We start from the raw sequence: 10,727 nt of genomic DNA, 5'->3' as shown, positions 1-10,727 counted from the left end.
CCATAATATTACCAACGTCCTCCTATGAAGGTTACGTGGCCGTGTGCTTGATGTTCTACATCTGTTTTCAATGGGCGTGAAATGTCTGAACTGAGGAGAACTTGATAAAACTGTTGTTACACAGCTTCCTTTCCGCTCTCAACACCGGGATCGGAGTTCGGTTCCATTCACACGTCCGTGGTGTACTGCCGGATCCGCAATACACCCAGCCGGCACCCCCATAGAAGCGGACAAGAATAGGACATGTTCTATTTTTTTCCGGAGCTGCGGACCGGAAGAACGGGGACGCGCTCCGGGAATGCGGATGCGGAGAGCACATAGTGTGCTCTCCGCATCCATTCCTGCCCTATTGAAAATGAATGGGTCCGCACCCGTTCCGGATATTGCGGAACGGATGCGGACCCATTCCACGGACGTGTGAATGGACCCTTGCACACGAACGTATTTTCTTTCCGTCTCCGTTCCGTTTTTTTTTGTTTGTTTTTTGCGGACCGTATGCGGAACCATTCATTTCAATGGGTCCGCAAAAAAAACGGAAGCTACTCCGTGTGCATTCTGTTTCCGTATGTCCGTATTTCCGTTCCGCAAAAAAATAGAACATGTCCTATTATTGTCCGCATTTACGGACAAGGACAGTACTGTTCTATTCCGTTCTGCATAATACGAAATGCACACGGACGTCATCCATATTTTTTGCGGACTGCAAAATACATATAGTCGTGTGCATGAGGCCTTAACAATTTTGCATTCGTCTTGATAAAAAAATAATAATTATGTTTTAAGCTCCTATGCAGATCTATGCGTCACCATAGTTACAGACTGCAAACCGACCGCATGTAGTCTGATCCTGGAGACAAGTGTTACGCTCCCCCCCATTTGTCTCTGTCTGGTGAGAGGGTGGAGTAAAGCAGGATCAGACTACACAGGGTATGTTTGTAGTCTGTAACCATGGAGACTCATACGTATGCATAGGAGTTATATATATATATATATATATATATATATATATATACACAGAAAATGGTAGATGTTGAATTATAACTATTTGAAAAGTTGCTTAACAGTTTTTAATGCATTAAAGCAATGAAGAAAAATTATTGCAGGAGCTGGGATGGCAGTTAACCCCATAGGTGCTACTATCAACGCTGACTACAGCATCAGGGTGCTGAGACCGTGCTTTGGCAACCATGAACCTTACAAAAGCCCCCAGACCTGCTACGTACTGAAGATCTGCCAGTTATAGTGCAGAAGCATTCCTGTGTATTACAAGAGGGATCAGTCAATTGCAGGGTCCAGCTCCATAGTGGGACAAAAACTTTTAAAAAGTGGTAAGAAAAATAGGAAGAAAAAAAAGTTAAACAAATAAAATTTAAAAAAAGCTATTTTTTTTCTTACAAATGCCTTTATGTACTGGAAAAAAAACATATAAATATTTGATGTCGCCAGGTCCGTAACAGAACGATGTTATCAACCTAAAAACCAATGGTGGAAGTGTTTTTTTTTTTTCACGCCGTCACCCAAAAATAATGTATAAAACGTATACGTAAACAGGTGCGAACAGCTGGTCCCACAAGAAAAAAAGTGCAAAAATAAAAAAATTATGGCTGTTAAAATTGAAAATATATCATCGTATCCTAAAGGGGTATTAGGAATGTGAAAAGTTAAAGATGACTGTTAGATTGGCGGGGTTTCTCTGTAGCCCCTGGGGACCCCTGACATGAATGGAGCGGCCGGTCGGACATGTTGTCTGCTGATCCATTTATCCAATGGGACTTCTGGAAATAGCTGAGCTCTGTACTTTGTACCCATTCCTCTCTTAGCTGCTTCTGGCAATCCATCTCGGTCATTTGGAGCTGACATCCGCAACAGCCGGGATCAAAGAAAACTCTGATCCTGGTCATTAAACCCCTTTACAGTGTTTGGAAAACTAAAACAACAGCGCATCAGGACTTACCACAGGTATTCATTCTGTGAGATATTCAAATCGTGACCGGTAGGTGGCTCCTGAGGACAGGAGTAAAGAAACACTGGGTTAAAGGGCGTGCCCGCCTCATAAGTTGATTAGTTGTATGGGTCTGATGAGCGAGAGCGCCGCTCTGAAGGGACTGTCAATGATCAGGAAGTGATGGTACATCCTAGCGATACGCCATCACGTCTTATACTGGGAAAAGTACAGATACTGTAGTGTTCAAAAAAAGTTTCATTTACCTGATAAATCACTGTTTTTGGTAAAAGTGATATTTTTACATAGCAAATATTTTACTTGTAAGTGTAGTAGAATAATAAGAAAAAACATCCCGCTCATTCTGAGTAATTGAGTCATTAATGGAAAGGGGCATGCTCAAAATAGTAGCAGTGAGGAGTTACAGTGGTGTCCATTTTTGGCTTTTATATAAGTTTGGACGGTGGGACGTGTTGCACATGTTAGTTATGGTGCATTTCCTTCTGAAATACTGGGGAAGACGGCTCATTCCAGACATTGTTCAGATAGTGAACAAACTTTGATTAAAAAGTTGATTGGCGAAGGGAAAAACGTTGAGAAGTGCAGTAAACTATAGGCTGCTCAGCTAAAATGTTCTCAAATTTTTTTGAAGACTTGGAAGAAAGCGGAGAACTACTGTTCGAATGGATAGAAGAATAGACAAAATGGAGAAGGCTCAGCCAAAGATGAGCTCCAGAAAGATGAAGTCACCAGTGAGAACTGCTACGATCAGAAGACGATTAAGGCTAGGTTCGCCCTAGAGCTACAATCTTCCGGCAGAGGAACGGCCTACCGGAGTTCATCTTAGGCTGGGTTCACATGGGCGTTGCGGGAAAATGTGCGGGTGCGTTGCGGGAACACCCGCGATTTTTCCGCGCGAGTGCAAAACATTGTAATGCGTTTTGCACTCGGCGTGAGAAAAATCGCGCATGTTTGGTACCCAAACCCGAACTTCTTCACAGAAGTTCGGGCTTGGGTTAGGTGTTCTGTAGATTGTATTATTTCCCCTTATAACATAGTTATAAGGGAAAATAATAGCATTCTGAATACAGAATGCAAAGTAAACTAGCGCTGGAGGGGTTAAAAAAAAATTATAATTTAACTCACCTTAGTCCACTTGATCGCGTTACGGCATCTCCTTCTGTCTCCTTTGCTGAACAGGACCTGTGGTGAGCATTAATTACAGGAACAGGACCTTTGATGATGTCACTCCGGTCATCACATGGTCCATCACCATGGTAAAAGATCATGTGATGGACCATGTGATGACCGGAGTGACGTCACCAAAGGTCCTTTACCTGTAATTAATGCTCACCACAGGTCCTGTTCAGCAAAGGAGACAGAAGGAGATGCCGGGCCGCGATCAAGCGGACTAAGGTGAGTTAAATTATTATTTTTTAACCCCTCCAGCGCTAGTTTACTATGCATTCTGTATTCAGAATGCTATTATTTTCCCTTATAACCATGTCATAAGGGAAAATAATAATGATTGGGTCTCCATCCCGATCGTCTCCTAGCAACCGTGCGTGAAAATCGCACCGCATCCGCACTTGCTTGCGATTTTCACGCAACCCCATTCACTTCTATGGGGCCTGCGTTGCGTGAAAAACGCAGAATATAGAGCATGCTGCGATTTTCACGCAACGCACAAGTGATGCGTGAAAATCACCGCTCATCTGAACAGCCCCATTGAAATGAATGGGTCGGGATTCAGTGCGGGTGCAATACGTTCAACTCACGCATTGCACCCGCGCGGAAATCTCGCCCGTGTGAACCCAGCCTTATCCGGCGTAGCTGGATTGTACCGTTCCCCTGCCAGAGCCCATTGAGTATAGTGGGACGTGGCGGGGGCTGGGATGTTTCTGGAATTAGTACCAGGTTTCGGACGGACAGAAACTGCTGCAAGTAGCGTTTTTGTCTGGCCAAATCCTGGCACTAATGCTGTAAACGGTCCCGGTCCCATTATAGTCAATGGGCTACGGCGGGGAACGGCTGTATCTGGCTGTGCCAGTTATGATGAACTCCGGCAGGCTGTTCCTCTGATTTCAGTGCAAATTTGAAAGAGGCTTAAAGGGCTTATCCAGGAAAGGATAGGTTATCAGTAGGCATGAGCGAATCGACATCCAAAGTCGATTCGCATAAATCTTCGTTCTAATACTGTACGGAGCAGTTTGGGAAATGTTTTTTTACAGTACAAACTAATTTATGAAGATATTGTGACTTCGCGAAGCAATAACTTCGGCTCATCTGAGCCAATACATTCTAATACTGTACGGAGCTCCTGCTCCGCACAGTATTGGGACAAAGTTTTATGCGAATCGACTTCGGATGTTTCATCCCTAGTTATCAGGATCAGATCTGCGGGGTTGCGACACCAGGGTCCCCCCGCTGATCAGCTGTTAGAAGAGGCTTTGAGCGCCGCAGTCTCTTGTAGGCGGCTGACATCGCCGTACAGCAGTCACATGGCCTAGTTGCAGCTCCGCCCCATTGAAGTGATTGCGGCTGAGCTGCAATACCATATTACGGTGTACGGCGCTGTCAGGAGCCGGCATCTGAAACAGCTGATCGGTGGGGATGTCAGGATTTGGACCCCCGCTGATGTGAACATGATGACCTATCCTGAGGATAAGTTATCACTATTTTTTCTAAAATGGGTTGTCCCATGATTAATGTAAAAAAATGAAAATCAGACATCATACAAAACATGACAATCTCTTTCTAACAAAGCTAGAACCAGCCCTGCACCTCCCATGGGTCCTCATTCATTGCTGTGATAGATTTATATCAAACTGGCAGCTCAAAGGATGTGTCCTTTATGTTGCAGATCAGGGGGTGTGTCCTTTCTGCTGCAGCTCTCGCCCTACCACAGCTCAGGGGGTGTGTCCTTTCTGCTGCAGCTCTCTCCCTATCACAGCTCAGGGTGTGTGTCCTTCTGAAAACTGAGCACGCGCGACCATCTCAGTGAGTCGGACAAACAGATAAGGAAAAAATAAATAAACAGCAGGTGGCGCTATACAGATACATTTTATTTAATAACTCAGTGGCTATACAAAAGTCTTCAGATCCAGGTGCTGGTTTTAGAACTGTAGAATATTTTTCATGGGACAACCCCTTTAAGCCAAGCAAAAACTCAAGTCTTGTTGTGGAAAAACCGACATGTCCTGAATGGGTTATAATTAGCAAAAAGCAACTTTTTGAGAACTGATGAAAGCAGAATTGTTCTTTTTGGGTCTAGTGTCTACAAACGCCCCCCCCCCCCCCCGGGCACTGAAGCCACAGTCCAGACAGTAGAGCGTGGGGGGTACAGAAATCCTGATCTGGAGACGATTCTCAGACCACGGTGCTCGCCCTAGTCATCACATACAAGGGACCAGGGATGAGTTTGAGGATATCAAATTTGGGGCCATTCCTCCTGACATGCCATGTTTGTTGGTCGCCTTGCTCGCACCTGCCTTTTCAGCTTTGCCCATAAATTTTCAATAGAATTGAGATCAGGACTTTGTGATGGCCGCTCCAAAACTCTGACTTCGCTATCCTTCAGCCACTCTGTAACCAGTTTGGCAGTATGCTTCGGGTCATTGTCCATTTGGAAGACCCATTTCCGCCCAAGCTTTAACTTCCTGGTTGACGTCTTGAGATGTTGCTTCAGAATTTCCACATAATCTTCTTTCCTCGTGATGCCATCTATTTTGTGAAGTCCACCAGTCCCTCAACATGACGCTGCCGCCCCCCGTGTCTCACAGTTGGGATGGTGTTCTTAGGCTTCGGAGCTTCTCCCATTTTCCTCCAAACGTAACGATGGTCATTATGGCCAAAAAGTTCAATTTTAGTTTCGTCAGAGCACAGGACATGTCTCCAAAAATGTAGGTCTTTGTTCTTGTGCATTTACAAACATTAATCTGGCTTTTTTTTGTTTCTTTTGGAGTAATGGCTTCTTCCTGGCAGAGTGGCCTTTCAGCCCATGCTGATACAGATACACAATCTCACCAGCTTCCGCCATCATCTTCACAAGGTCTTTTGCTTTTGTTCTTGGGTTGATATGCACATGTCGGACCAAAGCGCGTTCTTCTCTGGGACACAGAACCCGTCTCCTTCCTGAGCGGTACGATGGCTGGACATTCCCATCTTGTTTGTACAGATGAACGAGGCGCCTCCAGGTATCTGGAAATTGCACCCAAGGTTGAGCCAGACTTGTGCAAGTCCACAATTCTCTTCCTGATTTCTTGGCTGATTTCTTTAGACTTTCCCATGATGCTACACAAAGAAGCAGTGTGTTTCAGGTGTGCATTTAAATACATCTACAGGTGTGTCTCTAATCACCAACCTAACAGAAGCTTCCAAACACATGACATCATCATATGGGCAGTCCAGGATTGTTTACCAGCGCTGTACATGTACGATGTGTAAACATGGCGCCCGCTCGCAAGTGCAGCGGGCGTCATGGCCGGCAGATCTCTGCTGTTTCAAACAGGAGAGATCTGTGGCTAATTACCGTGACCGGCAGTAATGCCGATCGCGGTAATTAAATGCTTTAGATGCCGTGACCAAGTGAGATCACGGCATCTAAATGCTTCCTACCGATGCCCCGTGTGGGCAATTGGGTGCATCGGTACTTGCGCTGGACAATTTCAGCCTGGCTGATGAGACTGAAAGTGTTCATGCTGCAATTCTTATTTTGGCCACCAGATAGCAGACCAGGATAAGAAATGAGCAAAATCGAGTTTAAATAACATTTTAAAAATCCCTGATAGACTAAAACTGAAAACTAAAAAGTCATAATTTATAGGCTCATATATGAGCAAAAAATGATCACAAAAAATTACAAAAAAAACTATGCTAAAAAATAAAAATATATAAAAGTTAAAATCACCGTATAGTTAAAAAAATAAATAAATACCTAAATAATAATAAATATAAACATCATGGGTACACTGCGACCAAAAACGCCTATTAACCTCTTCAAGACACAGGGCGTACCGGTACGCCCTGATGTCCTGGTACTTAAGGACACAGGGCGTACAAATCATTGAGCAGGCACCTTGGCTAAATGCGCGGGGGGGTCCCGTGACCCCCCCATGTCGGCAATTGCCGCAAACCGCAGGTCAATTCAGACCTGCGGTTTGCGGCTTTACCTGCGGTTTGCGGCAGCGATCGGCGGTGCCATCGGATCCCCATGCGGCTGTAGGGGGGACCCGATGGCTTGGAAGGCAGCCCCCTGGATCTCCCAGGCCAGAAGCTGTATGAGTAATACACACAGTATTACTCATACAGCCAATGCATTCCAATACAGAAGTATTGGAATGCATTGTAAAGGATTAGACCCCCAAAAGTTCAAGTCCCAAAGTGGGACAAAAAAGTAGAAAAAATAAAGTCCCCCCCAAAAAATTTTTTAGTTTCAAGTAAAAATAAACAAAAACGTAATTTTCCCCAAATAAAGTAAAAAAAAATTGGTAAAAAATAGGGGGGGGGGGAGTATACATATTAGGTATCGCCGCGTCCGTATCGACCGGAACATATACATATCACATGACCTAACCCCTCAGATGAACACCGTAAAAAATAAAACTGTGCTAAATAAACCATTTAGCAAGTGATCAAAAAGGCGTTTGCCCACCAAAAAAATACCAATATAACCGTCACCTCATCCCGCAAAAAATAAGTCCCTACCTGAGACAATCGCCCAAAAAATAAAAAAACTATGGCTCAAAATATGGAGACACTACAACATGATTTTTGTTTTGTTTAAAAAATGATATTATTGTGTAAAACTTACATAAATAAATAAAAAAGTATACGTATTAGGTATCGCCGCGTCCGTATCGACCGGCTCTATAAAAATATCACATGACCTAACCCCTCAGATGAACACCATAAAAACATTAAAATAAAAACTGTGCTAAATAAACCATTTTTTGTCACCTTACATCACAAAAAGTGTAATAGCAAGCGATCAAAAAGTCACACGCACCCCAAAATAGTGCCAATCAAACCGTCATCTCATCCCGCAAAAATCATACCCTACCTAAGGTAATCGCCCAAAAACTGAAAAAATTATGTCTCAGACTATGGAAACACTAAAACATGATTTTTTTGTTTCAAAAAATAAATCATTGTGTAAAACTTACATAAATAAAATAAAAGTATACATATTAGGTATCGCCACATCCGTGACAACCTGGTCTATAACAATATCACATGATCTAACCTGTCAGATGAATGTTGTAAATAACAAAAAATAAAAACGGTGCCAAAACAGCTATTTCTTGTTACCTTGCCTCACAAAAAGTGTAATATAGAGCAACCAAAAATCATATGTACCCTAAACTAGTACCAACAATACTGCCGCCCTATACCGTTTCTAAAATGGGGTCACTTTTTTGGAGTTTCTACTCTAGGGGTGCATCAGGGGGGCTTCAAATGGGACATAGTGTCAAAAAACCAGTCCAGCAAAATCTGCCTTTCAAAAACCGTATGGCATTCCTTTCCTTCTGCGCCCTGCCGTGTGCCCGTACAGCGGTTTACGACCACATATGGGGTGTTTCTGTAAACTACAGAATCAGGGCCATAAATATTGAGTTTGGTTTGGCTGTTAACCCTTGCTTTGTAACCGGGAAAAAATTATTAAAATGGAAAATCTGGCAAAAAAGTGAAATTTTGAAATTGTATCTCTATTTTCCATTAATTCTTGTGGAACACCTAAAGGGTTAACAACGTTTGTAAAATCAGTTTTGAATACCTTGATAGGTGTAGTTTATAGAATGGGGTCATTTTTGCATTTTTGGGTGGTTTCTATTATGTAAGCCTCGCAAAGTGACTTCAGACCTGAACTGGTCCCTAAAAATTGGGTTTTTGAAAATTTCTGAAAAATTTCAAGATTTGCTTCTAAACTTCTAAGGCTTGTAACATCCCAAAAAATAAAATATCATTCCCAAAATGATCCAAACATGAAGTAGACATATAGGGAATGTAAAGTAATAACTATTTTTGGAGGTATTATTATGTATTATACAGTCGTGGCCAAAAGTTTTGAGAATGACACAAATATTAGTTTTCACAAAGTTTGCTGCTAAACTGCTTTTAGATCTTTGTTTCAGTTGTTTCTGTGATGTAGTGAAATATAATTACAGGCACTTCATACGTTTCAAAGGCTTTTATCGACAATTACATGACATTTATGCAAAGAGTCAGTATTTGCAGTGTTGGCCCTTCTTTTTCAGGACCTCTGCAATCCGACTGGGCATGCTCTCAATCAACTTCTGGGCCAATTCCTCACTGATAGCAACCCATTCTTTCATAATCACTTCTTGGAGTTTGTCAGAATTAGTGGGTTTTTGTTTGTCCACCCGCCTCTTGAGGATTGACCACAAATTCTCAATGGGATTAAGATCTGGGGAGTTTCCAGGCCATGGACCCAAAATGTCAACGTTTTGGTCCCCGAGCCACTTAGTTATCACTTTTGCCTTATGGCACGGTGCTCCATCGTGCTGGAAAATGCATTGTTCTTCACCAAACTGTTGTTGGATTGTTGGAAGAAGTTACTGTTGGAGGGTGTTTTGGTGCCATTCTTTATTCATGGCTGTGTTTTTGGGCAAAATTGTGAGTGAGCCCACTCCCTTGAATGAGAAGCAACCCCACACATGAATGGTCTCAGGATGCTTTACTGTTGGCATGACACAGGACTGATGGTAGCGCTCACCTTTTCTTCTCCGGACAAGCCTTTTTCCAGATGCCCCAAACAATCGGAAAGAGGCTTCATCGGAGAATATGACTTTGCCCCAGTCCTCAGCAGTCCATTCACCAAACTTTCTGCAGAAGATCAATCTGTCCCTGATGTTTTTTTGGAGAGAAGTGGCTTCTTTGCTGCCCTTCTTGACACCAGGCCATCTTCCAAAAGTCTTCGCCTCACTGTGCGTGCAGATGCGCTCACACCTGCCTGCTGCCATTCCTGAGCAAGCTCTGCACTGGTGGCACTCCGATCCCGCAGCTGAATCCTCTTTAGGAGACGATCCTGGCGCTTGCTGGACTTTCTTGGACGCCCTGAAGCCTTCTTAACAAGAATTGAACCTCTCTCCTTGAAGTTCTTGATGATCCTATAAATTGTTGATTGAGGTCAATCTTAGTAGCCACAATATCCTTGCCTGTGAAGCCATTTTTATGCAACGCAATGATGGCTGCACGCGTTTCTTTGCAGGTCACCATGGTTAACAATGGAAGAACAATGATTTAAAAAAAAACACAGAAATAAGATAATAATGCACTTAGTAAAGTAGATGCAAACATTATACATGGACAAAGTCCTCACTCTGATATAATAATATCTGAGACACTTAGTCAATATATTTTGATCAAAACACATCTAAGCCCGCCTACCAAGCCAAGGTGGTCTCAGGTCAGGCGGGTCCTACGCTAAACCTACCTAAGCCATTGGGCTTCTATGTTCAGGAGCTCAGACGCCGCACATATGGTGTGCTGCTCCTAGTCACCTCCATGTGCATCAAGCAACCAATGGGAGGAGGAGCAAGCACACCTATATGTACCACCTAATCAAGGCGCTCTATTGGATAGGAAGGGCAAAAGTGCAGAGAAATGCTACTCCCAAGATAAAATAGGTGCGCATTCACACTTGAAGGTGCCACTCCCTCAAGCAAATACTACATAGACAAAAAAAATATTGATTTGATTTCAAGCATCCCCCTCCTTTTAACATGTCAAGTCTGCCATTTTAACCCAATCAGCCTGACATAAT

The 10,727-nt window shown here is 43.2% G+C and overlaps 1 protein-coding gene across 1 annotated transcript in view; it reads left to right on the top strand.

Moving 5' to 3' along the window:
* The first annotated feature begins 1,112 nt into the window (after nt 1-1,112).
* Nucleotides 1,113-10,727, top strand: part of LOC120996515 (kelch-like protein 35) — a 29,281-nt gene continuing 19,666 nt past the window's right edge. Inside the window, exon 1 of the mRNA XM_040426462.1 lies at nt 1,113-1,328. The gene's annotated coding sequence lies outside the window, so the exon portion shown is untranslated. The remainder of the gene's footprint in view (nt 1,329-10,727) is intronic.

This window comes from Bufo bufo, chromosome 3 (genome assembly GCF_905171765.1).
Source record: "Bufo bufo chromosome 3, aBufBuf1.1, whole genome shotgun sequence".
NCBI lineage: Eukaryota > Metazoa > Chordata > Amphibia > Anura > Bufonidae > Bufo > Bufo bufo.
This window is presented reverse-complemented; position numbering and strand designations above follow the sequence as displayed.